Raw genomic sequence first — 6,498 nt, 5'->3', positions numbered from 1 at the left:
CCTGGTTGAAATGAGGAGGGGGTGCATTTTTCGGCAGACCTCATCCCCTGTTTTAAAAGGCGAAGCAAAGTGTTTGATTGTATGATATTATTGATCTATCCTGTGTGCTCACTCTGTCCAGGGAGTATGAGGAGTGTAGGACTCACCTGGTTGAAATGAGGAGGGGGTGCATTTTTCGGCAGACCTCATCCCCTGTTTTAAAAGGCGAAGCAAAGTGTTTGATTGTATGATATTATTGATCTATCATGTGTGCTCACTCTGTCCAGGGAGTATGAGGAGTGTAGGACTCACCTGGTTGAAATGAGGAGGGGGTGCATTTTTCGGCAGACCTCATCCCCTGCTTTAAAAGGCGTAGCAAAGTGTTTGATTGTATGATATTATTGATCTATCCTGTGTACTCACTCTGTCCAGCGAGTATGAGGAGTGTAGGACTCACCTGGTTGAAATGAGGAGGGGGTGCATTTTTCGGCAGACCTCATCCCCTGCTTTAAAAGGCGAAGCAAAGTGTTTGATTGTATGATATTATTGATCTATCCTGTGTACTCACTCTGTCCAGGGAGTATGAGGAGTGTAGGACTCACCTGGTTGAAATGAGGGGGGGGTGCATTTGTCGGCAGACCTCATCCCCTGCTTTAAAAGGCGAAGCAAAGTGTTTGATTGTATGATATTATTGATCTATCCTGTGTGCTCACTCTGTCCAGGGAGTATGAGGAGTGTAGGACTCACCTGGTTGAAATGAGGAGGGGGTGCATTTTTCGGCAGACCTCATCCCCTGTTTTAAAAGGCGAAGCAAAGTGTTTGATTGTATGATATTATTGATCTATCCTGTGTGCTCACTCTGTCCAGGGAGTATGAGGAGTGTAGGACTCACCTGGTTGAAATGAGGAGGGGGTGCATTTTTCGGCAGACCTCATCCCCTGTTTTAAAAGGCGAAGCAAAGTGTTTGATTGTATGATATTATTGATCTATCATGTGTGCTCACTCTGTCCAGGGAGTATGAGGAGTGTAGGACTCACCTGGTTGAAATGAGGAGGGGGTGCATTTTTCGGCAGACCTCATCCCCTGCTTTAAAAGGCGTAGCAAAGTGTTTGATTGTATGATATTATTGATCTATCCTGTGTGCTCACTCTGTCCAGGGAGTATGAGGAGTGTAGGACTCACCTGGTTGAAATGAGGAGGGGGTGCATTTTTCGGCAGACCTCATCCCCTGCTTTAAAAGGCGAAGCAAAGTGTTTGATTGTATGATATTATTGATCTATCCTGTGTGCTCACTCTGTCCAGGGAGTATGAGGAGTGTAGGACTCACCTGGTTGAAATGAGGAGGGGGTGCATTTTTCGGCAGACCTCATCCCCTGCTTTAAAAGGCGAAGCAAAGTGTTTGATTGTATGATATTATTGATCTATCCTGTGTGCTCACTCTGTCCAGGGAGTATGAGGAGTGTAGGACTCACCTGGTTGAAATGAGGAGGGGGTGCATTTTTCGGCAGACCTCATCCCCTGCTTTAAAAGGCGAAGCAAAGTGTTTGATTGTATGATATTATTGATCTATCCTGTGTGCTCACTCTGTCCAGGGAGTATGAGGAGTGTAGGACTCACCTGGTTGAAATGAGGAGGGGGTGCATTTTTCGGCAGACCTCATCCCCTGCTTTAACAATCGCTAACAATAATAATTTCCGAAATATCCTCTGAAACTTTTAAACACAATACCTAAAATAGCTGAAATTGCTATCTCTTCTTAGTAAAACAGAGTGTTAAAGGACCATTCGAACGAATAATAGAAAAGTACAAAGTCTAGAATAGTGAAATAAATAAATAAATAAAATAAAGGCTTTAGTATAATATTCGTTAGCATAATGCACTTTAGTTAGCTAATTGTTTAACTGTTGTATTAACTATTTTAGAATTACATCTTCCTTAGTAGATCATTGTCATATATATGTGTAAAGCATAGTGTAAAGCCGCAGAAATCGTCTTTCCTGGTGTATTACCTCACTTCCTATCAGCTGTGCGCGCTCACGGCAAGGGGGTGCATTTCTCGGCGGTCATGCAGTTTTCGGCGTAACACCGGTTACTGGCCGGCCTGCTCCCCGGAGCAGCCTGTCCGCAATGCGGCTCCTGTTCGTGGCTTTCCTGCTGCCTCTCCGCGGCTGTTTCCATCCCCGGCTCCGACCATGGCGCTTCACACACGTCCTCGCAGCTCCTCAGATTCAGCCACCGCGCACCTTCTTCACTGGACATCAGCACAACTCTGCAACAACACCGTCTTCTCCACCGAGGCTCCCGTCGCGATCTCCTCTACAACTTCAGCGGTGAAACAGTTTCCATCTCTCCAGTCCGCGCGCAGCTCACTCCCTCTCGTACACCGGCACAACAACATCCGCATACGTCATCAGCGCACTCGTCACGTGACTTCAGACAGCGCTCTTCAATACGAGATCAGTCAACAGTAAAAGCTGCTCCTCTGTGATTTCATCACCGACAATAAAGTGGATTGACTCTGTCTCACTGAAACCTGGGACAAACCCATGGACTAAAGTGCATTAAATCAGAGCACCTGGATCCTCCTACACCGACATCTCCCTCCGCCCCATCTCCATCCCAGCTGGATCTGAAAACAGCTGAGCCCCCGCCCTTTGGAACTCACTCACACACTTTAAATCAGCATCAAAACCACCTCTTCAAACGAGCTTTTCCTTAAACCCCTTCTGTGTTTTGTTTTATCCCACGTGTAAAGCGTCTTTGAGTGTCCAAAAAAGTACTACAAGTTTGATATATTATTTATTTATTTATTTATTTATTTGTTTATTTATTTATTTATTTATTTATTTATTTATTTATTTATTTATTTATTTATTTATTTATTTATTTATTTATTATTTTTATTACTATTATTATAACTCTACTCACTGAGCTACTGCCACGTCGAGCAGGAGTCTTTAAATGTGGATAATCTCAGATAAATGAAGATTCAGCGTCTACATCCAGATCCACCAGAGTCTGAGCTTCTGTCCTTGTGTTTCTTCACCTGAGTCCGAGGCTTAAACTCATGTAGATCACAGGGGACCCAGGTCCCTGAGCTCCTCCAGGTCCCTGAGCTCCTGCAGCTCCTCCAGGTCCCTGAGCTCCTCCAGGTCCCTGAGCTCCTGCAGCTCCTCCAGGTCCCTCCATGGCCTTCATCACACGAGGACAACCATCCACGTCTGTAGATTTAAACCTTCACTGGTGACTCAGGTCTGACTGAGTGCTTGAGGAGCTGGAGCTTCTTCAACCTGATCATCTGCTGGACTCTCAGTGTGTTCTGATGGTCCAGGGGTTAAAAAAGCCTCTGCTGCTCAGACGTGCAGGGTTCGAATCCCGCCTGTGCCAGAGCTGTTGATCCACTTCTGTCTGTGACGTTTGTTCAGACTCAAACCACATTATAGTTTAAAACTAAAGGACCAGACGTCACACATTTAACCAACAGCTCCACTAAACCACACTATACTTTAAAAGTGCTGCTTTCTGTGAGAGAGCGGGAATCGAACCCTCAACCTTTGGATCAGGGACGCTTTATTTCAACTGTCTTCTCTCGTCACTGAGAGTCAGTTCAGTTTAACAAACTCATGACAGTGACACTGAAGCAGCTCCGAGATGCTGATGTGGTCGAGTGGTTCAGATCTCGGGCTTTAAGAAGTCTCTTCTGCCCTGAGGTCCCGGGTTCGAGTCCCTCTGGGTCTGTCTGCTGTTGCTTTTACACCTGAGAAACACAAGTTTAATAATGAATGAACTGTGCATCTGTTGAGTCAAATAAACTCATAACAGTGACAGACAGTGTGCAGATGTGGTGCAGTGGTTAAAGCACAGGGCTTTAAGAAGACTCACCTGCCTGAGGTCGTAGGTTCGAGTCCCACCTGTTTCTACCACGTCTGTGATTTAGTAAAACTCAAACAACACTATGGTTTAAAACTTTCTGTGAGACAGCGGGAATCGAACTCTCAACCTTTGGATCAGGGAAGCTTCACTTTATCCAACAGCTCTAGTCACTGAGCTCCTGCCACAGCAAACATCTGGAGTTAAATGTCGTTAATATCAACAAAATCAACTGTGCGTCTGTGAAGTGAAGTCAAATAAACACATGACAGAAAACATTTGCATCCTGATGTGGTTGAGTGGGTAAATCACAGGACTTTAAAAGTGTGTTGACCCTGAGGTTCTGGGATCAAGTCCCACCTGAGTCAGTTTGACTTGAGCCTGTGATGCTTCTGAGAGCTGCAGGGTTTTAGTGACATTATACTTTAGTGACGACACTAAGTTATAAAACTTCTTCATTGAGGAGGAATCGAACCCACAACATTTGGTTCACAGACGACACACAAGTAGCCAAACACTCTACTCCCTGAGCTACTGCCCTGACAAACTACAGTGAGTGTTTTTGTTTTGTCTGGTGCGACTGGTCGACCGAGCCTCTTCCTCCCTGAGCTTTACTTCTATAAGCTCCTATAGAAGAACCTGAACCAGATGAAGCAGAGCCGCTGTGGCTCAGAGGTAAAGTTACTACACAATGAAAGTGGGTTTCACAAAGGTCTGAAGGTCTGAAGGTTGTGGGATCGAGCCTGGCTCTGGTCTCAGTGTCACTGAGGTAAACAAACCGGTCAAAAAGGGTCAAAAAAACAAAGGGTCAAAAAACAATAAAAACAGGTTAAAAAAAAAAAAAGCGTCAAAAACAGGTTGAGAGAAATGAGTAAAAGGTACGAACTCGGGAACCCCCCACGAAAAACAGGGGGGGAAATGGGGCAGCGACAAAAAGGGCGGGAAAAAAGGGGACAAAAAGAAATTTTAAAAAAAATTTCCCGATTTTTCTTTTCCCCGCATTTTTTTTTTTTTTTTTTTAAAACGACAAAATTGGGTAAAAATGGGTCAAAAAAACAGCAAAAGTGACAAAAACGGGTCAAAAAACGATAAAACGGGTCTAAAAGCGACAAAACTGGTCAAAAACGATAGAAACTGGTCATAAAATAACAAAGTTGGGTCAAACACGATCAAAACGGGTTCAAAAGCGACAAAAACGGGCCGAAAACGACAAGACCAGGTCAAAAAGGCTACAAAAGTGACAGAAAACGGGTCAAAAAGCGACAAAACTGGTCGATAACAATAGAAACTGGTCAAAAACGATAAAAACTGGTCATAAAACAACAAAGTTGGGTCAAAAACGATCAAAACGGGTCAAAAAAGCGACAAAAACTGTCCATAAACGACAAAACCAGGTCAAAAAGGCTACAATAGTGACAAAAAACGGGTCAAAAAGCGACAAAACTGGTCGATAACAAGAAAAACTGGTCAAAAACGACAGACGGGTCAAAAAAAGTGACAGAAACTGGTCAAAAACGATAAAAACGGGTCAAAAATGACAAAGTCGGGTCAAAAAAGCGACAAGAGTGACAAACGTGGGTCAAAAACGGGTCGAAAAAAACCCGACAAAGACGGTAATCCCCAAGAAAGTGTGTCTGACAGAACTAAGTATTGGAAGGTGCGAGAGCAGAGAGAGGCAGAGCCAGGTTACTCTTTGGAGAAAAATGTCAGATCTCCGTTTATTGAAGAGGTGAAACAGACTGGCCCCCTGACCACACAGGACTTCCCAAGAGTTCACAAACTCAAACATAAACAGTGACTTCAGGTCACAGAGTCATGTCTGAGAGAGGAGGAACTGAGCCCATAACATTTGGTTTACAGACGACACACCAGTGAACAAACGCTCTTTTTTACGCTTCGTTTGAGTCCGTAACTGACCGGAAGTGAGAGGACGCTGGCGCGGTTTGGCGGCCGCTTCTCAAAGCGGTTTTTACGTACCGATGTCGCCTGGTACCAGTGTTTGCCCGGTCGTCCGCATCTGCCGCCTGTCACGGTGTGACTGTGCTGTGAGCTCCCGGGGCTGCCTACGGCCCAACCCCGCTGTGTTCTGCTCGAGCAGCGGAATACAACCCGGTTACTGGCCGGCCTGCTCCCCGGAGCAGCCTGTCCGCAATGCGGCTCCTGTTCGTGGCTTTCCTGCTGCCTCTCCGCGGCTGTTTCCATCCCCGGCTCCGACCATGGCGCTTCACACACGTCCTCGCAGCTCCTCAGATTCAGCCACCGCGCACCTTCTTCACTGGACATCAGCACAACTCTGCAACAACACCGTCTTCTCCACCGAGGCTCCCGTCGCGATCTCCTCTACAACTTCAGCGGTGAAACAGTTTCCATCTCTCCAGTCCGCGCGCAGCTCACTCCCTCTCGTACACCGGCACAACAACATCCGCATACGTCATCAGCGCGCTCGTCACGTGACTTCAGACAGCACTCTTCAATACGAGATCAGTCAACAAAAAAAGCTGCTCCTCTGTGATTTCATCACCGACAATAAAGTGGATTGACTCTGTCTCACTGAAACCTGGGACAAACCCATGGACTAAAGTGCATTAAATCAGACCACCTGGATCCTCCTACACCGACATCTCCCTCCGCCCCATCTCCATCCCAGCT

Source organism: Gobius niger (assembly GCF_951799975.1).
Source record: "Gobius niger genome assembly, chromosome: 23".
Taxonomy (NCBI): Eukaryota; Metazoa; Chordata; class Actinopteri; order Gobiiformes; family Gobiidae; genus Gobius; species Gobius niger.
Note: the sequence above shows the minus strand (reverse complement) of the source record.